The following is a 23,594-nucleotide window of genomic DNA, read 5'->3' as shown; positions in this document are numbered from 1 at the left end:
AATCACAACAAAAATCTGTGACATAAGTGAATTTGCCACTTCTGTGAACAATTATGCCGCATGTTGGTAGATTTGCCAGTAATATACATGTGCGTATATTATTTACAGTAAAATCAACATAAAGACACCCACACTCAAAGAATAAAAGCAACAAAGCAAATACGCAGTAAAGTGAGAAGCATCCTGTGCCAGTGTACTCTGTAGAGAACAGATGACTTTCAAAGAAGAGAATTTAGCATCAGTTTGCAGACAGGGTTAGTAAATTTCAGTATAATTTACCTTTAATCCCACTGAAGTAAGCAGTTTGCTATGTCACAGCTTTGTGCAAGCTTGTACGTACAACCTAACAAATTGAAACCCCTTCAGATCCCTCAAAAAATAAAGATTGAAGAAAAGCAATGCTTGCCTATCTGTCAGTTTGTGGAGTGTGGTACTGTATTGTAGATGAAAATATACAGGTATGAAAATTACACATCCTGTTTCTTGTGAAGGTGTCATATTCACACTTTCACCCTAGCTTAGGTGCTTTAAGACATTTTGCATTTTATCACAGGTAGAAAAGGAAATAGTTTAGTACCTGGAAGTACCTGTACCAAGAAAGCAAGAGGAAACATCTGTAATTCATGTACAATACCCACCACAATTTGATTTAAATTTCATCTAACTACCACTTATGTATGTGTTCCCTGAAATAAGTTTTCAGGTTTGTTTTGTTTTTCTGCCGTTCATCATTACTTTTTAAATACAGTATATTGTACAGTGTACATGATGTTCTAACGTTGCTCACCTTCACATATTTGTAGTCGAAATTTGACATGGCATTGTAGTGGGAGAATGATTAGGAATGAGCATGTGAAGTACTCTTGACTTCGGCCACAAATTCTGCCAGTTTTGTAAAACAAATGCAAACAAATATGTTTTATAAGTTTGTTGAAAATGTGATTCTTTAAGAAGTGTTATTTGATGTAGAACAACAAGATAATGACAATAAATGAATAAATATGGATCAATCACAGTAAACGCTGTATTTGCGTCTATTTTTTTTTTTGACAAACGAGTTTAGTGAAATATTTCTCAGACATAGGTGTACAAATGTACATGTATTTATATTATACCCTATTATACACATACTGTATACTGTATATACGCACAGAAATATGTATATTTATATATAATATTTAAAACACATACACAAACACACACACACAAATATACTGTATAATGTATATATACATATGTGTATACAGCAGACTATGGACTTTCGTAGCGCCACTGGCAGGTGGAGTACAAGGTTTACAAGTGTCTTGCACGCATACACACTGAGTATGCGTGTCATAATGGTACATTGTACAAGAATAATTAAAGGTCCTACAATTTGTAAAAATGTGAGACAATATCCTTTTCAACCAAGCATACTCGAGGAATAGAAATACCCTGGAAGTAATGGACAATGGAGATAGGCCTAAATGTACATGTTCCTCCTTGGGTACTAGACCAACATCCTTACCTTAGAATAGAACTCATTAACAAGTTATTGTGTGATTTTCAAGTGAATATATACACACGTACATGTACAGTACCTGTAGTTACCAACCACTGTGGTGAGGTATTCTCACTTTATTCATATTCACTCATCCAATGCCAAGTCGCGCCACACCCAAATTTGCATACATACTGTAACACAAAGATGACATTACATGGGCGCCATTTTTTTTTATCCTTATCAAACTTATCAGCTGCAATACCAAAGTGATAATAATAATAGTAATAATAGTAATAATAACAATGATATTTATATAACGCTTTTTCTAGACGGACACAAAGTGCTTCAACAATTTTAACAAAATACAAGAAATCAACAATACATGTACATGTATATGGGTCAGAATTTTGAACTATGTACAATTGAGCCAAAACAAGGCAAATTTCAAAAAGTAGGAAATTCGCCAAATCATTTATCTTACCTGAAAGAGTATAACTCAAGCTCTCATATGAACCCAATTATACTAGGATTTTCCCAGAGCAGAGGAACAAGTTTTTATTCACCGAGGAAGTTAACCATGTCCAGAGCAGCGAACGTCCGTGGGGAATAGTACTGCACTTACATTTGAATACCATTTAACATAGTTTGCAACGATCTGATTCAGTTCAAAATCGTAACGAAATATCTTAAGGGACAGGTGGACGTGTTGGCAGAATATCAAGCTTGTACTCTTGTACCTGTACGTAATGGTAGACAACTGATGATTTAACCGAATTCGTCATTTCTGTTGAAATATTGCTCTTCCGCTAAACACTTTCTCCACTTTACGCGCTTTTTACAGAAACTCAATATTTCGACCTCTTATTTCACTATCGCATACTTTAATCCTCACTCCCAAATAATAACATACCCTTCTATCATGTATCTGATCTATGCAGTCTCTATAACCCGACAAACATAGCATAGTTTTCATTACGGAGGTTCGCATATAGCTCACGGACGTTCGGAACAAACAAGATATTGAACAATGCAGATCTCTTGAGTTGGAAACGCATTCTACTCAAAACCAAACGCAATTTCATGTCAAGAACAAAGATATTACCAATTCTGAATTATAAAAGCTTGTTTATCTTCTTATACAGAGGAATCAAAGAAAATCTTTTTTCCATCTCTCGTAAATGAAAGTAGAATCATTCGTGTAATCTCAGTGACGTAGTCCATCCTTGAGAACGAATATATTTATTAAAATTTCGTTATTCAAATTCATGAAATTCTTCCGTCGAGATGTTTTCATTGCAACTGATTGACAAATTGCCCTACATTGACGTAAATAAGCACTGAATTGATCAGTGTTTTTTAGTAGTAGCCATGATAAAAAATCATGGGCGTACATACTCGAGCAGGATTCGAACCTACGACCTCCTGATCACCGGACAGGCGTCATCTCCACTAGACCACCGAGCTTTCGCCCGACAGCAAGTGTTGGTTCTAATACTTATAGCATGCAGCGGGTACTGCTTTGTTATTCAAATTCATGAAATTCTTCCGTCGAGATGTTTTCATTGCAACTGATTGACAAATTGCCCTACATTGACGTAAATAAGCACTGAATTGATCAGTGTTTTTTAGTAGTAGCCATGATAAAAAATCATGGGCGTACATACTCGAGCAGGATTCGAACCTACGACCTCCTGATCACCGGACAGGCGTCATCTCCACTAGACCACCGAGCTTTCGCCCGACAGCAAGTGTTGGTTCTAATCCTTATAGCATGCAGCGGGTACTGCTTTGTTATTCAAATTCATGAAATTCTTCCGTCGAGATGTTTTCATTGCAACTGATTGACAAATTGCCCTACATTGACGTAAATAAGCACTGAATTGATCAGTGTTTTTTAGTAGTAGCCATGATAAAAAATCATGGGCGTACATACTCGAGCAGGATTCGAACCTACGACCTCCTGATCACCGGACAGGCGTCATCTCCACTAGACCACCGAGCTTTCGCCCGACAGCAAGTGTTGGTTCTAATCCTTATAGCATGCAGCGGGTACTGCTTTGTTATTCAAATTCATGAAATTCTTCCGTCGAGATGTTTTCATTGCAACTGATTGACAAATTGCCCTACATTGACGTAAATAAGCACTGAATTGATCAGTGTTTTTTAGTAGTAGCCATGATAAAAAATCATGGGCGTACATACTCGAGCAGGATTCGAACCTACGACCTCCTGATCACCGGACAGGCGTCATCTCCACTAGACCACCGAGCTTTCGCCCGACAGCAAGTGTTGGTTCTAATACTTATAGCATGCAGCGGGTACTGCTTTGTTATTCAAATTCATGAAATTCTTCCGTCGAGATGTTTTCATTGCAACTGATTGACAAATTGCCCTACATTGACGTAAATAAGCACTGAATTGATCAGTGTTTTTTAGTAGTAGCCATGATAAAAAATCATGGGCGTACATACTCGAGCAGGATTCGAACCTACGACCTCCTGATCACCGGACAGGCGTCAGTACCCGCTGCATGCTATAAGGATTAGAACCAACACTTGCTGTCGGGCGAAAGCTCGGTGGTCTAGTGGAGATGACGCCTGTCCGGTGATCAGGAGGTCGTAGGTTCGAATCCTGCTCGAGTATGTACGCCCATGATTTTTTATCATGGCTACTACTAAAAAACACTGATCAATTCAGTGCTTATTTACGTCAATGTAGGGCAATTTGTCAATCAGTTGCAATGAAAACATCTCGACGGAAGAATTTCATGAATTTGAATAACGAAGCAGTACCCGCTGCATGCTATAAGGATTAGAACCAACACTTGCTGTCGGGCGAAAGCTCGGTGGTCTAGTGGAGATGACGCCTGTCCGGTGATCAGGAGGTCGTAGGTTCGAATCCTGCTCGAGTATGTACGCCCATGATTTTTTATCATGGCTACTACTAAAAAACACTGATCAATTCAGTGCTTATTTACGTCAATGTAGGGCAATTTGTCAATCAGTTGCAATAAAATTTCGTTATCACGAAGTAATGATTCAGGTCCTAAATTTGTTATCTAAATTCTACAATGCAAAATTGGCTTTTAACGAACATGGTCACAGCTAATTATGACATAGAATTAACAAAGAAAAACAAAAGAAATGTGCCCCGTTATAGAAATACAAAGTTTAGCTAGGGAGGGCAAACGAATACGTTAGGAAGAAATCCCTCTGCGTTTGCTTCTTGTGTTACACACTGTTACCGAGAAGAATTTGTGTTATTATATTAGTTAGAAATGATATTAGGTTCGATACTGCGAAGTTTCGTCATAACAAGACACAATGAGTCCATGTAACTTGGATGGATGTTTGTGACTTCGATATTATACAATATGGTTTGTTATAACAAACATTTTGCAGCGCGTCATTTTGGAGGCTCGTTATTCATACAGTTTGTCAATCCGAAAATTGATAGAGTTCGTATAATCATGAAGCTTTTTTTATTCGGTAAATGATAGGAATCTCCGAAGGTTAATCGAAAGGTTTATTAATTGGAACATGAACAATAAGGTTCGCTTATCCCAAAGTGGAGAAAAAAGTTAACAACCAAATCCTCCAAATTTCAAAACCTCATAATAACCGTTTTCACCTAAGTGAATGTCAGGCCAATTCCACTTTTATAAGAACGGACCTAAAAGTGATGAACCTTAATATTTATTTTTCGGACTAACAAACTTTCGGAATAAGAACATTTTTGATAAGAAACCTTCTGAATTAACTACGATTTTTTAGCTCACCTGAGCCAAAGGCTCAAGTGAGCTATTGCGATCGCCCTTCGTCCGGCGTCCGTCGTGCGTCGTCCGTCGTCCGTCGTGTGTAAACTTTTTACATTTTCATCTTCTTCTTGAAAACCCCACGACCGATTTTCATCAAACTTGGCAGGTAGCATCCCTAGGGGGTTAGGAACTCAATTTGTTAAAATGGGCACCATGCCTCACCCAGGGGGCCCCCAAGGGGGCCCAACCCCCCCCCCAAATTAAGGAATCTGTAAAAATCTTCTTCTCTAGAACCAGAAGTGATAGAACTAAGTTAATACGATGAGTTAGTACATTGATGACTACAGTTTCAAGTTTGTTCATGGCAGAATCAGGGGTGCCCCCCTTGGGACCCAGGGGAGGGGGGTGGGGAGGGGTCCTAATGGGGCCTAAATTGTACATTTTCATCTTCTTCTTGAGAACCCCATGACCCATTTTCACCAAACTTTACAGGTAGCATCCCTAGGGGGTTAGGATCTCATTTTGTTAAAATGGGCACCATGCCCCACCCAGGGGGCCCCCAGGGGGGCCCAAACCCCCCCCAAAAAAAAATGAAGGAATCTTTAAAAATCTTCTCTAAGATAAGCTAAGATAATACTATGAGTGAGTACATTAATGACTGTAGTTTCAAGTTTGTTCATGGCAGATCCAGGGGTGCCCCTCTTGGGGGCAGGGGAGGGGGGGTTGGGAAGGTCCAAATGGGGGCCTGAATTGTACATTTTCATCTTCTTCCTGAAAACCTCATGATGGATTTTCGTCAAACTTGGCAGGTAGCATCCCTAGGGGGTCAGGATCTCAATTTATCAAAGTGGGCACCATGCCCCACCCAGTGGGCCCCAGGGGGCCCCAACCCCCCCCCCCCCCCCCAAAAAAAAATGAAGGAATCTTTAAAAATCTTCTCTAAGATAAGCTAAGATAATACTATGAGTGAGTACATTAATGACTGTAGTTTCAAGTTTGTTCATAGCAGATCCAGGGGTGCCCCTCTTGGGGGCAGGGGGGGGGGGGGTGGGAAGGTCCAAATGGGGGCCTGAATTGTACATTTTCATCTTCTTCCTGAAAACCTCATGATGGATTTTCGTCAAACTTGGCAGGTAGCATCCCTAGGGGGTCAGGATCTCAATTTATCAAAGTGGGCACCATGCCCCACCCAGTGGGCCCCAGGGGGCCCCAATGCCCCCAAATTAAGGAATCTTTAAAAATTTTAGCCCTTATTGTACATTTTCATGTTCTACTTGAGAATGCCTGGTCAAATTTTAGTAAAGCTGTGAATAATTTAGATTAGTGGCTGCGTGAAAGGTGAACTTGCGATACTCAGGTGAGCGCTAGACCCGCGGGTCTCTTGTTTTATTTATTTTCGGAATAGCAAACCCCATGGACATTCGGATTAACGAATCTTTGGAAGAGCGAACGTATCAAAGTGCAACCTTTAACCTATTCTTAATCACTGCTTTTTTAGTATGTGTTTTTAAAGTAAACAAATTGACGATCTCTCTGTCTCTTAAATGTAAAATGAAAAAAACAAACAAACTTGGAAATGATTAAAGATTAACATTGCTTTTCCTTGATTAGTATAAAAAAACACTCTGTCATGATAAGCGGAGGATTTGCGTGTTTTCATCAGATAATAATTGTATACTGCATTATTTTTGTTCGCTTGTGACCGCATTTCGATGAATAAAAAAATAAGCAAAGAAAAAAAAAAAACTTCTCCAGAGGAATTTGGTTTAACGGGAGTGCACTGGCAATTGTTTTCTCTATTTGTTGGAGCCCGATTTCTTCTTTGTTTCTTCTCATTTTCATTCAACTGCTTCCACGTCCTTTTGAAACTTTTCCGTCTCTTCTTCAACACATGCCCATTACAGACTTCATCCGTCATTATCCTGAATGTGATTGCGTAGCACTTTTCGGATTTGTTTTGTTTTGTTTTTGTTTTCTGCTTGGTCGCAGCGTTTTCAGGCTAGGCCTACTCAGGGAATGAGAGAAAAATCGTCGTGAACAGAAAAATAAGGATGAATGAAGGCATTTAATATCATGACAATTACAGCGAACGTCCGCTATGGAGACCAAAACTGGATGTGTTCTGTTTGAGACGGCAGCTACCATACCCAAAAGATAAACACTTGGCGCATCTGTCACTAAAAAGTGGCACTGTTCTTCTGTCTCCTACTATGTAATCCATTGACTTATTCTACCAACGAACATCCGTGACCAAAACGTTTTCCGTTTGTTATTACAGGTAAATTGAGAGCTGAATGTTATTCACTTTTGGGTATGAGAGACTCGGTGATTTGGTAATATTTTCAAATAACATTAACTTAATATGCAGTGATATATTTGTAATTATCAGAAATTTCCTTTCTCGGACAGAACGTCCGTGAACGAAACTTTCAGAATCTGTAACAGTACGAATTGTCTCCAGAACCTCATTAGAAAGAAATTTGAATGCACCGAAATTACAGATTACACAAAATTCCATTTTCCTATAACTTTGTTTTCAGTGTTAAGCTGTTATTTGTATAAATAGAGAGAAGAACATCGTAAAATTGTAAGTAAATTTTCCACTGTTTGTTCATCATGATCACATAACGCCTTAAAAATTCTGAGACTACTGCTGTAAACTCATTATTTACTTTTTAAAACTTTCCGTGTCGCTATTGGAGCCAAAAGTTTTAAAGAATACAGGACACTTTCGGGACAAGTTGATAGGTGGGGTTGCTTACGTCACGGACGTTCGCTGGAATTGTCACGGACGTTCGTTCTACAACTAGGGTCATTTTCCAGGACGGATAGCTAATCGGCAGAGAGTACCTAGCCTTCCTAACTCTTTCAAAATTTTGAAAAGGTATTGTCAATGCAAATTATAAGAATTTTGACATCCTTACAACATGATGTATTGCTAAGAGGGGGAACAGAAGGTGAATTTTCAGAGAAAAAATTAATTATTTGCTTGGTTTTCGGTGAATTGCATGGTCAAAAAACGGCGGACAAACCTCAGTCCGCTCCAAAAATGACATGCAGCTCCTCGGCTAGAGAGCCAAAGGTAAAATGTACCTTCACCATCAAAGCAAGATGGTGTCTTACTCGAAAACGTTTTAATCATCACGGACGTTCTTTTTTTCTCGGAGGTTCGTCTAAAAATATAATTTCGGTTCGTATTCGACAAAGGATGGACAGAAACTCAAAACAAACATATTATCTTGTGGCTAGATCTTAGTTGATTACGACTCAGAACAATATCGCCAATAACGTTTAATGGGCTACGATCTTTATTAGAAAACAGCGGAAGCACGTCCGTGACGAAAACTGAGTATAATTTTGTATAAAAGAATGTAACGTCCCATGTACAGCCAGCAGACGTACAATTTTTTTGCAGGAAATGTTCATTAGGTGGAACACTAAATTTTCATATACATTACAATTGGGTCAACGAAGTAGAATTTGCAGCAGCGATAGGATTGAGAGCATCACGGACGTTCGTCTATTTAGGGCTTTGATATTTCAATTGTTCTCTGTAATTTCATACGTGCTCATAAAGTTCTTATAATTTTGTGATACATACCCATGATATGTCAGATCCAGAACATGGTCAGAAATTAGATGCCACGTACCATAAAAAAAGGCTTATCATTAGTTTGAAAAACAAAAAATATTGTGAAAATAGCATTTTTACCGTATTTTTACTCTTTAATTCCTTGTCAAATGAAAAATATCAGGTAAAAGTCAACCAAACCATACATTTCCTGAAAGGAAATTTACCAATCTTTGAGAAGACATGAAAACATCTGGTTTCTTAGATCATCCTGGCGTGTCCTAAGGGATAGAATGTCATAGGGTGCGAAAATTTGCAATTGTACATCGTTCAAAATTCTCACCCATTTACCAAACAGAGAAAGTACAAAGCAAAACAAATAAACAATGACTTTACACTTGTCAGATCACTAGCAGTGGAATTAAGAGCTAAAGAGGTCTTACTTTTGGAACAAATAAGTTTTCAACAGTTTTCAACCTGTCGCCAAGAACCATTCGGGCTTGGAATCTACTCCCAACCGACATATCGATAGCAACACGGGGGAGACTTTCAAAATTAGGCTGTAGGAATTAAACGATCCAGAGAGGAAAAACACGTATGTTGTCATAAAAAAGCCCCCCCCCCTACAATTAAAATAATAAGACTCAACTCTAAAATGTAAGGCTCCTATTTAGAACATTGAACACACTCTCTCGAACGAATGTTCTTTATACAGCATGGTCATCTACACTCGGCAAACAAAGAAAGGAAACACTTTTGCAAGTTCATATTTTTCATAGAAAAATTTGGCTAAATATTAAAGTTTTATACCATGTCGAAATTAATTCAGTTTGCTATCAAACTGGTAGGTCAATAAAAAGGCAAACTTTAAGCATGGGCAGTGGCGTATCTAGGGGGGGGGGGGGCAAGGGGGGCACGTGCCCCGGGCGCCACTCCTTGGGGGCGCCAAAAACGAAAAAAAAAAAAAAAAACACGAAGAAGAAGAAAAAAAGAAAAAAGGGGAAGAAAAGGAAGAAGAAGAAGAAGAAGAAGAAGAAGAAAAAAAAAAAACCTCGCCCGGACCGGGGGGTTGCAGAAAACCAAATCAAACAAGATAAAAACAAAACATGATGATGCGGACAAAATGACAATGTATATTGTGTTCACACATGCCATTTTATATTTAGCAGGCAAAATGTTACACGGAGCAGCGGCTGCAATTTCTTTCGTTCTGAAGCGATCGCCGATTGGATCAAAGGAAGGCGCCAACGGTTTCGAACATGGGGGGTAGGGGGCGCAAAAAAATCAAACAAGATGACGCGGAAATATACAAATTTCGACTCACTCGCTCGTGCTAATTTAGAGTATTTTTTCAAGTCCTCTGTTTGTTGGGTATAAATCGTTATCTTTAAGGCAGTCACTATATCGTGATTAGAATTGTAAGATTTAATAAGCAAAAAATGACAAGAATTCCATGTTTTGTAAGCTGAAATACAAAATTTTCGGCTCGCTCGCTGCGCTCGCTCGCCAAAATTTATCAAAGAAAAAAGAAAGAAAAGAAAAAAATGTGATGATGACGCGGAAATTATACAAATTTCGGCTCACTCGCTCGTACTGATTTAGAGTATTTTTTCAAGTCCTCTGTTTGTTGGGTATAAATCGTTATCTATAAGGCCGTCACTATTCTTGATTAGAATTCCATGTTTTGTAAGCTGAAATACAAAAATGTTCAGCTCGCTCGCTGCGCTCGCAGTCACTATATCTTGATTAGAAATGTAAGAATTAATAAGCAAAAAATAGCACGAATTCCATGTTTTGTAAGTTGAAATACAAAAATTTTCGGCTAGCTCGCTGCGCTCGCTCGCCAAAATTTGTCACAAAAAAAAAATAAGAACAAAACGTGATGATGACGCGGAAATATACAAATTTCGTCTCGCTCGCGCGTACTAAGTTTGAGTATTTTAGTTTGTTGGTATAAATCGTATATAAGGCTGTTACTATATCTTGATTAGAATTGTAAGATTTAGTCAGTAAAAAATGACAAGAATTCCATTTTTTGTAATCTGAAATACAAAAATTTTCGGCTCGCTCGCTGCGCTCGCTCGCCAAAGTTTACCACAATTTATTACATTTAAATCACTCTCAAAAGACCCATTTTAAGTGCTTGAAAAAGCATATAATTTCACGAAAAAGCATAAAGTCCCTACCGGGATGGAGTTGGGGTTGAACACTTTTTCAGAAATTAGGGGCGTAGATTTCCGCGCTTGCCCCGGGCGCTGTTTTCCCTAGATACGCCACTGCGCATGGATAAACACATTCATTTTTTTCTTCCAAAGCACGAAAGTACAAATTGCGGCAAAAATGGACAAGTTGTACTTTCATGCGTATGTGTTCTTCCATGTAACAACAACAAAAGACAATCCAAAGCAGTAAAGAATACAAACCAAATTTCAAAAATCATCCTGTCATCTCTATAAAAGCAAAAAAAAAAAAAAAAAAAAAAGAATCTGTCAAATCCAAATTCAAATGTTATGAAAGAGGCAATATTAACAAAAGTGGTAGAAATTTTGAATGTTACTTCAGTTCATTTCAGTTACAGTTTAGTTTATTTTAATACGGTTACTCACGTCATCCAAAGGCTGTTCCTCAGTGAGTCCGTGCAATGGTAAAACAAAGTAACATGATATAACATTTTATACTTAGTATACACAGCATAGGAAGTACCTGTAGAAGCAAACACAATTATCATACACTGTAAAATCAATGCCATACAAAAAAGAAAACACTATACTACCATTTATACTGAAATAATTCCATAAGATCACACTCGCATTTAAAAGAAGAAAAATATACATTTATAATATGCACTTGGTATAAATGAAAAAATAAAAATAAAAGTGGGATCATTCAATTAAAAGACTTTATACGCACGCAAGCATACACACACATAAAACTGCAATTAATCATCTTAAAATCCTACCTTTGTACAAAACTTACCTATTGCACTTTTGAATGCAACTAAAGAAGCACTTTGTTTAATATCGCTTGGCAAGCTATTCCACATTTGGGCACCACGATATGAAAAATTGCGCTTTTTAGATATGTGGTAGTTTTGATTGTCTTCCTCAAATCATATAAATATTGTGTATTCATAAATGATTCATTCTTAATTTCAAATTAAGAATTTTGAAAATGATATTTGGTTATTGAATATTTGTCTCATGAATCTTTCAATTCCTAAATCGAAAGAATGAAATTAAAGTCTTTTTATCACCTTTGCAGCTTACTCCCTGTGTCTTTTCAAGTTATATTCGACAGAATACTCTAGGATATAAAGCGATACAAGGAGATGAAAACTTTTTTTTTTTTGCCTTTTCATTCATGTCTCTCATTATTGTGTTATATTTTTTTCTTGTTATCACTGCTATCTTGAAGGGCGTTTGCAAAAGAATGATATAGTGTCAATTTTTGCAATTTTTGATGAATTGTATTGTGTCCTGAAAGACAAAAGTCACTGTGTTCACTCATTCATGACATTTCCCTTTGTTTTTACCTACCAGGTTGATAGCCAGTTAAATAATCTGTAATATGGTTCATAAATATGACACAATTTTGATCAAAATCTTCTACGAGAAATATGTGCTGGAAAACTGTTTACTTTCTATTGTTTTTTTTTTTATGTGTGTGTATCATGCCTCGAAGATCAGGACGACGATTTGAACAGAATATAATTACAGCTAGTGCACGGCGCTCTACCATGGTATTGGCCTCGTACAGCCACATTCTGAAAATGCTGTACATAATAATGTACTGCATAAAATAAGACGTGTTTACAATGGCGCTCATTGTGAAGGGCGTCACGCATTTTAATTCTCAAACCGTGGGAAGTCCCCTCTCTCTCCCTGCGAGTCATACTGGCACATTATTTAACAATATCCTCTGCAGACACTATAGCTTTGTAGATTAACCCTGCTGACCCGTGCTTAAAGGAACTATGCAGTGCAAATCCATGTTGACATGCACTGATTCATAATATGCCTACCCTGGATGATCATCGCTTTTAAGGCCGTGTCACACCTTTCCGGGCAAGCTACGCGGGCTTGTTGAGAGAAGGGATTTTCCAGCACGCAGGACAATTGAAGGGGTCGGTGCAATATACAATGTAGTGCTAACTCACACTTCTGTTAAAATTGAGTTACATGCATCTTCATAATCCTTATCCTTCACTCTAACCTCCGTGAAAATATCATATTTGAATTCAACCAATAAGATGGTAAAAAATGCATGCATTCATGTTTTATAATGTACAATGTATGGACTTTCCAAACATTCAACAGCGATTATCTCAAAATGACTATTGTGTGGGTTAGAACTATATTGCACCGACCCCTTCAATTTTCTGCGGGCGGACAAGAATGCTTGCGAGTTTCGCACTTGTGTCTTACCTGATAGACGCGTGCTACTTACCTTCTACTTGCGTGTATTCCGTGTGATCTGCGTGAGAGCTAGCTTTGAAACCGATCCATTTTCTGTTACGAGCGACGTACGGGTACTGCGAAATATAACCTGCGTTGGAGTTCCCTGCAAGGTGCTGCTGGTAAGGGTCTCCTACTGTTGTTCTGCGTGAACCTCTGCCGGCAAACCCCGCGTCTCTCTCGGAACAAGTTTGAGCATGCTCAAGGCCTTGTCATACTGAAACTGATGAAGTTTTGCGGGTTGACTTGCTGGGAAACAAATTTGCTACCCAGAGCTCTCCGCAGTTGGTCCGCACCTGACAGTATACCCAGCGAGTATCTCGCCCGTAGTTGCCCGGAGGTGCGCACGCAAGTCAGAGTTTTGAGCATGACCAAAACTTTTCCAGGTGAGTCTCGGGAGTTGCCTGCAGAGGCCCATGCAGAACACCAGTAGGATGCCAGTAGCTGACGCAAGTCACAAGCAGTTGACCCGCTTGAAGTACGTATGGTTGCCCTTGGATCTATGCATCTATGCAAGATAATGGCATTCTGTGGGAGTTCTGCTATATCAAATTCCTTCAGAGGGAATCCTTCTCACCAAGTTGTCAGCCCTCGCTCGCCATCCATGCACCTGACACGTATAGGTCACATTACATGGAATGCACGTAGAACGTATGTATGCCAGGCACTGATCCAGCATGTAGGAGCACGCGAAACTCGCCCAAATCCTTGTCCGCCCGAAAAAAAAAAAATTGTCCTGCGTGCTGGAAAATCCCCTTACGCAACAAGCCCGCGCTGATGTATTTATATTGTGACGTCAGTGAAAGGTGCATTATGCTTCCTTTTGCTGCACTTTTTGACATGCCCGTGAATGTTAGTCGTGATGTTTGTCTTCGTAGCCACATTGGAATTCAACATAGCAGGCATTGCGTTTGTCAGACACATCACATCAGTTAATATTTTAACTCAGTATGTTAAAATACTTGTTTACACCTAATTTCAGGGTCACTCACCACTTAGAAATCGAGATAGGAATTTTGAATATTTCGTCGAGGCGGCCATATTGGAATTCAAAATGGCGGCCATTCGATGTTTGTCAGACACTCCGAATCAATCTGTCATCAAATTCAATGTGTCAAAACGCTCATGTGTACCAAATTTTGGTGCCACAGGTCATTCAGAACTGAAGATAGGGATCTTTGAATTTGTTTTGTGATGGCGGTCATATTGGAATTCAAAATGGTGGCCGACCCCGTGGTCAGATCTCTTGGATCCGGCAATATTTGAAATCAGCGCCCCAAAATACCCCTATGTGCAAAATTTCATACTTTCCGCCGGATGTGAGCATTTCGACCAATTTTTGTTACATATATGCCCTACTACATGGAATGCACGTAGAACGTATGTATGCCAGGCACTGATCCAGCATGTAGGAGCACGCGAAACTCGCCCAAATCCTTGTCCGCCCGAAAAAAATTGTCCTGCGTGCTGGAAAATCCCCATACGCAACAAGCCCGCGTAGCTTGCCCGGAAAGGTGTGACATGGCCTTTTTTTTGGCTACGGGTAAATAGGACCTGCGTGCACAACTGCGGGTAACTACAGATGAGATACGTGCTAGGTACTGTCATGTGCGGCTCATCTGCGGGGACCTCCGGGTACCAAAAATAATTGTTCTTCGCAAGTCTCACGCAAGGCTTGCTCTGAAAGGTGTGACACGGCCTTTACGTGGCCAAATGAATAGGCATAAAAAAAAAATGTGTGTCTAATATCTTATAAACTTTTTTGCGTCCACACACATACACACACACACACACACAAGCAAAAGAAGAAGAATAAAATCACCAAATCAAGATTCTTACCCATGACATAATTTGTCGACTGCTGGTAAAGTACGTAACGAATATCGGAATGCGCCTTACAACAGAGTAGTGACCGAGCATATATAACTTGCAAGTGTACCTACAATGTCCTAGATGCTAATCATGATTGTAACATGCAAGTTATGTTCAGTCTAGGGAAAGGCGCATCCCAATATCCTTTATTATAAAATGGGCTTTAGAATCTCTGCAATCTGATTGGTGAATAATGCATTGATTTTTACTGATCCACACTGAGCCATGCGTCCGGTAAATCAGAACGCATGGCTAAGTCTTGTACAGTCTTGTAGGTGTACCGGGCGCATGATGGGGAAAATGGTGGTATTTCATGAATTTATGGGCCCATTTTATAACACAAATGATGCACAGGCCTCTTTCGTGGATCAGTGAGAATGGATGCTCTCGTTTAACTTTAGAACAGTCTAAAACCAACTCGCTGCGCTCGTGGGTTTTAACAGTTCCACAGTTAAACTCGCGCATCCAACTCTCACCAATCCACTCTGTCCTGTGCATCATCTATATACTAACCATATCAGTACTTTAGCAACGATTTACAGATGGTGTCACATATTCGTTTGGAAGTGTTTTTGTAGGCATATCCAAGTATAATCTGAAGGATATTTATACTCATTTGGCTACTATTGGCAGTATGATTCCATGCAAGTCAACATGCATTAACATGATGACCGAAAGACAGAAAAATATATGTCATGACAATACACCATGTTGTGTAAAGCAAAGCAAAGCAAAAAAAAAAAAAGAAGAAAACCCAAACACAAAATAAAGAAAAACACACACACACACACACACAAAACCGTCTGAGTGACTTGCAAAACCCATATTCTTTTGCGTCACTGGGGGGTTGCCTAATGCAGACATGCAACGCGATGTCAATAGCACTGGTGAATCATTCTAAATTTTCCCTGTTTTACCAATATTTTGTAGCGAAAATAGCAAACGACAGAATACAATGTGGTAGGTTCCATAGTTGTTTGCATTGGGTCCCTCTAAAGCCTGATAGAATTTGAGTTAGTTGGAAAAGTAAACGTTCTACCTCCATTTATGAGAAGAATGAATAGAAAAATAGCTAGTTTTGTACACCGTATTATCCTTGCGACATACAATGTATCCAAATTGCGATAATGTTACCGTAATTACACGTGCCATAATGCTTTGAAATGTGATAAAATCATGTGTTTATTTTTCAATGTATATACTTGACACTAGGAAAGCCAAATATTTCTCCAAAGAACATAGTTGAAGGTGACATAATGAGATCTAAGATAAGAATATGCACATTAAATCACTTATGCAGGCATGTCCGGGAAAAAAAAAATTAATTTTCAGTTTTTAGAAACTATCTTAAAGGCCTATACAGAGAAATTTGATGGAAGAGGTATTTTCCGAAAAATTTCAAAATGGTGAGACTAACGTAGTTAAAAATACATGATCTTAGATATAATTTTATGAATAATGATATCAAAGCTACGCACCGATTTCTCCTTCCTTTCTCATATCTCATATATATATTATATAGGCTTACATATTATATATCTGTATAAATATGTAACGTTATACGTGTTTACCTGTAATTCATATCATTTATAATCTTTTTTTTTTTTTTTTTTTTTTTTGGTTTCGAGGGGAGGTAACTCTCGAGTGTTCCTACCCTCACATTATCTCAATGGCATACTTTACAGTCATTAAAGAAGCGTGTCCGCCAACATACACATTTTCTTTGCATGGCAAGGTATAGGATCTACTTTTAATGGAAACTTTATCATTGTACATTTTTCTTTCAAATTGCGTACACGATCCCGTGCTAGAAATGGATTAGAACTTGACTGAGTTGCTGTTTTCACTGTTCAGACATTATCGATGTACATGTTTCTGAGGGGGGCACGCAACACTTTACGGGGGATGCGGGCCGATGTAAATGGAGAGGTCACTGTGTCAGTTTGTGCAGTCGAACTGCTGTATTCTTCAAATGAACATTCAATTCCTTTAGAATCGCCTACCATATTGGCAAAATTTCTTGTAACATACTAGTCAGTCATAATTGACCGAGAATGCCAATCTAAGGACCAGTGCTTTCAGAGTGCCATGTTACAGTATTATATAGGTGACAAGTTCGTGAATATCATCTTAATTTAATGCCGTAATACAATGAGCAAACAGTATTTTAAAACAATGTGATAACAGCCCGATTTTTCCATTAGTTTTGCATCGTTAAAATGTTGTCAAAATGTTGTCAATAATTTCTACAATCATAAGTACATTTATGTCATTATTATTATATTTACTATGTATAGAGCAACTAAAGTAGCGCAAGTTTAACCCCTTCTGGCCAATGAGTCAATGTGCATAAATCTCACACATAATAATATGGACAGGAAATTGGTGAGGAACACAGATGGTTAAATGTGTTACTGTTTATAGGCCACAACATGTACATGTACTGATACTTGTACTGGGCCCTGTTTTATGAAGAGTTGAAATGATTATATAGTTGATTTCAACTGTAAGTCTTTGGCAGCCTGTGTGGTAAGGAAATTTAAAATCGATTTTATCTTTTCATAAAACGGGGCCCTGATCTTATAAGGCGAAACGGCAAACTAAACTGCACTTTCACCTATAAATAAAGAACTTGCTTCCAAAAGGCGCTATTATCTATCATTTTTTCAATGGATTTAGCGCCTTTTGGTTGCAAGCTCTTCATTCGTACAGCTCATTCAAACACTTGAAAAGTAGTAGTACATTCAAATAGCGAAGAGCGGAGCAAAAGCATTATACACATCTCAGCTTTCGTCATGAATATATGCCGATTGAACCCTTGACATACACATGCATTTACTGATATAAACAAAAATGCCATCACAATTAGAGTAATTGATCTTCTAATCTACAAAATCTGATATAATCACTTTGGATAGGAAAAAGAGTGCTAGGAATAGCAATTTCTAAGCGCAAATTCACGGGATACGACAAGACGAGTACAGTATTCTGTATATCAAACCAGCTAGACAACTATCTGACCATCGAGTACAGTGGGTCTATTCCTTATCGTCATAAACATTTTGATGAACACAGTTATCACAGAAATACAACCAACATCTATACATAATAACTAAATAAGACATACGGAATGCCATATGATTCAAGTCGGACGCCGGCAATTCCATGAGCATCATTTCGATGTTCTCACTCCATAACGCCCTACGGACGATGCCAACGGCTGCTGCTGCCTGCATTCAAATTAATATGTGACCCTAATGAACGCATGTGATTAACAAAAAGGTTCATAATGCAATATATTGAGTTTATGTGTTTCTTGACACACTTCCGTCCTGGGTTCAAGCAACAATATCCTACATCACTACAAACCATTAAACATTCACAAAATTTGTGAAATTAGTAAGATTGTGTCACGGTTTAATGACTCTGTTTGATTAGTCTTTCTCTTAAAAATTAATTACATCTCGCAAACTAAGATTGCCGATTCCATTCATAATAGTTTACTCTATATACATGCAAATCTATACACACTACTAAATCTAAGACATTCGGTGATAGGGCTTTTGGAAAAATGGCACCCTCATTATGGAATAACCTCCTGACCCTCTCAGTATTAGATCCTTTACAGATTTTGATAAATTCAAATCTTTGTTAAAAACTCACCTTTTTGATAATTGTTGATTGCATGGTTGAATAGAGAAATATGTGATCGATTTTGTTTTCATTAATTTTGTGTGTACGCATATGGTGCGTTCTACGAACTGACTGTTATTATTATTACTATATAGTAATCAATGGTCATCCTTTAAGTACAAGCACGCCTTTTCGAGAAGATACATAAGGTATACACAATGTTATGTCGTAATATGGTATGAGTACATAACATAGAATATTACACAAGATAAAGGCCATTTCAAATATGTCTTCAAATCCATATTTGAAATGTATGTCGAACTTGAAGTGCTTCTTCTCCTCAATGTACCCACGCCACTAGGCACTGCGGCACCGATTCATATTTTAAAAAAAAGTAGATATGAACAAACAATTGGAATAAACTCAAAATGATATACTCTTGAAACTGTTCAACAAAATCTCTGCAAGATAGCGTGCAACTTATGGATCAGTTCATATCTAACTTCTCATCATTGTCTATCTTAAAGACAAATAATGTTCCAGTAGAGGTGTGTACACTGGACTTGACCATCATGAACTCACTTAATGTAAAACGACATCAACATTCATTAGGTATAATTATTACGGTATTCTTGCGTGTTGGTGATGAAAAGCCCCCAAACTGGCAGATGGCTGCACAGTTAATATATACAAATCTAATCATCCAATGGACTCTCGTTATAGCGAAGTCGTCGGGACGGGCAGTTTTCTTTCTTTGAAACCTAAAAAGAAAAATACATAGAGTGGATAATTTTGTGGCCTGATTTTTTACTTCGTTGTAACCGGAATTTCGTTATAACGGTGTTCGTTATAAATGGAGTGCACTGTATTCCTGACTGTCTAGTGGACACGATTATGAAGCTACATCTAATCGATTCTAAGTTGAACTCTAAGTAACAATACAACTTTCCTCTAAATGCAACAACCAATCCAATATAGCAATTTGATATCGACATTCTATGGAATTACTTTAATAGTCACGATAGTGAAGAGACATGCCTGCACACAACAACACATACTGTGCGTCCAAGTGTAAATTGTTTTTTTTTAGAACAAACCAAAATCAAAATAAGAATCAACTTAATCATTTGTCAAAATACCTGTATACACTCAAGTATAACACTAGCAAAAGACACTATATATGTCTTTATCTTACAATGATTTAGTACAATATACCTTAGATATAGCACAATAGAGACAACATACCTTACGTATGAAGAAACCATTCTCTAATTTCAGCTTTCTTGCAGCCACCCTCAAATGACTGTTCAATATTAGATCAGACCAGTATAACTATTGGTGCAACTGGAAGTAGGTCCACAGACCAGTTATCAACTGGTTCTGGGGACTTGTTCCTATCAAATCCCATGCACTCGCACAAATTGTCCTCTTGGTATGCATTAGAAACCAGTTGCACTCAACTGGAACCAGTTGCAAATAACTGGTTCAGTTTAAATCAACTGGAACCAGTTGAAATTTTCAACTCGTTGTAACTGGTTTTTCCTTCTGGGACCTCACTAAAAGGTCAGCACAGCGATGGAACACTATATGGTCGAGTTCTTTGTCATACATGTAATAATAAGGCCATTCTTGGCCGACTCACTCTTAGCACTCGATATCCTTCCCCTATTTTCATCATATATTTTGCAATTGCGTTGTTCCAGGCTCTTTAATACACTCTCATACCAAATCTAATAATATGCGTTAAATGTATCTGAATGGTCTGAATTATGATTCATATACAAGAAAGCTATAGGATATTTCTGTACATCGGCATCATTTCTTATACATGGGGATGAGAACATTCATTCTTTTAATTAGATAGTTTGGCCCTATAACCAGCACCTTTGTCACTTTGCAGCACAGGTTAATGAATAATCATTTGGTCTGGATCTTGACTAAAAAAAGACAGTGCATGGTCAAGCAGCACCTTTGTAGTACAGAGATGAGCTTGAAGCTGTTGGCATATACCCATGTACCTGGATAGTGCTATACACCAGGGAGATGGAAGAGAGACTCTTCTACCTCCCTGTATACACTATGTAGGCCCTGTTACATGTACACTGTATATACCACATACCTTCACTACTGTATCATACCAGAAATATTTGTATGTTCCCACAGAGGTATTGCAAACTTATATGAGCATCTCAAAATACTTCAGCCACACCCGAATGAAATGGCGCCAATTTCTCTCCATCTCAGAAATATTTGGATTTGCTCATCAGCGGCATGTCAATGGTATGAGATCACGATTGCTGTGTCCTCGATAAAATAATACCTTCGAACTAAGCGCTTGGATCATTGCTTGTCTCCTTCTGTCGAATGCCTTTTTTTTCTGACTCTATAAGACAAGCTTTGTCAGTATGGTAAATTTTCCTTCAACAGTGTTACCGAAATCGAAAGAAGACCGCTCTGTATAATTTGATAGGCCATCAATCTGCTTGTCACCTAGGATATGGCCTGAACTGTACATAACTGAAAGATATAGACCCTGCTTGTGGTACAGAGAGCGATGGCATTTCCTGAAGAAAACTCCTGAAGACGAAGCCAGTCTCGACGACAATCCGTCACGGCGAAGTCGGTGACAAGGTTCTCGATGAAATCCAGATTGTGCTCGTGTCGGTCAATTGTCACGGTGTTCCCGCTTCCCATAGATGCGATCAGGATGGAGCCGTCTCTGCTAACAGCCGGATAAGCGTGTCGTGCTTTCGATCCTCCTTTGTGGATGGTCTGTTTCTCTTTGCCAGAATTATCAGCGATTATGATTTTGTTCGAGGGACATTTGACGACTAGCAGTTCGGAGTGATGCCATGGATGTAAAGCATGCATCTGGTCCGGCTTGAACATACATTTGATCAGGTTGGTCTGTTTGCCATCATTTAAGTTGAATACTTGAATCACTTTTGCTCTCCGATAACTCACGTATAACTTGTCTCTATCTCCTACAGTGAGATTAACTAGTCCCCCTTTTCCTACAGAAAGAGTCTTAAAGGTCCTTGCCAGCATGTCCCAAGATGCGGTGTATAAGGAAATTTTGTTCCTATCATCGCAGACAACGAACATTCCAGAGGGTGTACAGGCAAGAGCAATAATGGGGGCGTTGATGTTGAAAGTTCGATGTGATATGTTCTGCTTGGAGCAGGTGATGATAGCTTCGCCTTTCATGCACCCTATTACCATCATGTCATGAGGAGCAGCAGTCATATCATTCATGCTATCCTTGACGGGAAGAGGGATTTCCTGCATCACTAACCACCTCCTCTGCTCAGGTTTCGAGTATGTTGGCTGCTCCAAATCATTCGTCGTCTGTGACTCTCGAGAGACGTAATTGCCGCGTGGACCTGATGGAAGAGGAGGCTCTGGAGGATTGCTTGCATTGGGTGACGTAGGACTAGGATGTATTTTATCATACACGTGATTAATGGAAGGCTCGTGAATCAGCTGTCCAAAGGATATTTCTATCTCTGGAGAGCTTTTGAACGTCAATCCCATGACCCAATCGGTTTCTATTTGAATCACATTCGTGTAGGGGGTAGCTTCTTTGATCAGAGATCGAACATTTTTCACCAGATTGCTTCGTAATAGTATGCTTTCGTCAGGCAAGTTGGAACTATTCACCTTTCTTAGCAATTCACTGGCGGCATCGATTCTAATTCTCATCTTTTGGATTGGCCCGGTAACCCCTTGAATTTTGTCCATCACGTCAGAGTTACGTGTCTTGCAACGTTGCACCAAGTCATTCTTTTTTTCTGATAATCGCTTCTCCGTCATTTCACATCTTCGCTCGATCTCTGCCTGTACCTTATTGGCGTGAAGAGAAGCTTCTGAGCGAGTATGTGAAAGTTCTTGTTCATGACGTTTCAACCCATGTATTAAGTTTACCAATTCTCTGCAAATGTCCTCATGTTCCTCACTGTTCTCAATATGGTACTCTTCCAATGTTCGGACATCGTGATGTCTGTGAAGACTTAATTTGCATCTTTGACAAATGTTCTTCTTGCAAGTGATACAGACATGATGACACTCGTCCTTTGATTCATCATCGTGCTTGCACAACACCCGATTTGATATCACCTCTCTACCAGTCCTGATGTCGTCGACGGTAATCACACGATGATTGCGATTAGGTTCCCAAAAATTATGCCCTCTCGTGCAATCTCGACACATGAAAGTGTTGCACTGTTCACAGAAATTGACGGCTTCGGGATCTCGATTTGAGTTTTGGCAGTTCGTCAGGGTGCAACTCTGTCGCAGCCGCTCTATCGTCTCTATGTCGTTCGTAGTAGAAGTATTTTGTTCTAGCTCGCCAATACCATTTCTCGGAATGGCTGTGGACTTATGACAGATCGGGCAAGGTAATGTGTTGGACCCTCCTGCTGCCACATGCAGCTCGTTTAGGCATTCGAAGCAAAATGAATGCGCGCAGGATAGTTTCTTTGTGTCCCTCAAGCGATGAGTGCACAGGGGGCATTTCAAAGATCGCAGATCAGCAAGTTCTTGAAGTGACGTAGTTCTCCCTGCAAACACAAGGAATGTACAACAACACGTAATGCCTATTAAGCATCTAAAAGCCATATTTTTATCATATTCATTGATATCCTAAGAATTATGTCCGTGATACTGATATATGCACCATAGGCCTGCATTATTCAATCTTGGAAGGTATTCGTATAGGCCCTACACCCAGAAAACCTATGTATCTAATGTAATACTTTCTTCTGATTAATGGTGATTACTTTAATTTGTAGTTTTTATGATCCATTGTTGAATAACAGAACAAGA

This window comes from Diadema setosum, chromosome 4 (assembly GCF_964275005.1).
Source record: "Diadema setosum chromosome 4, eeDiaSeto1, whole genome shotgun sequence".
Lineage (NCBI taxonomy): Eukaryota > Metazoa > Echinodermata > Echinoidea > Diadematoida > Diadematidae > Diadema > Diadema setosum.
The sequence above is the reverse complement of the archived record's forward strand: the minus strand, read 5'-3'. Positions refer to the sequence as shown.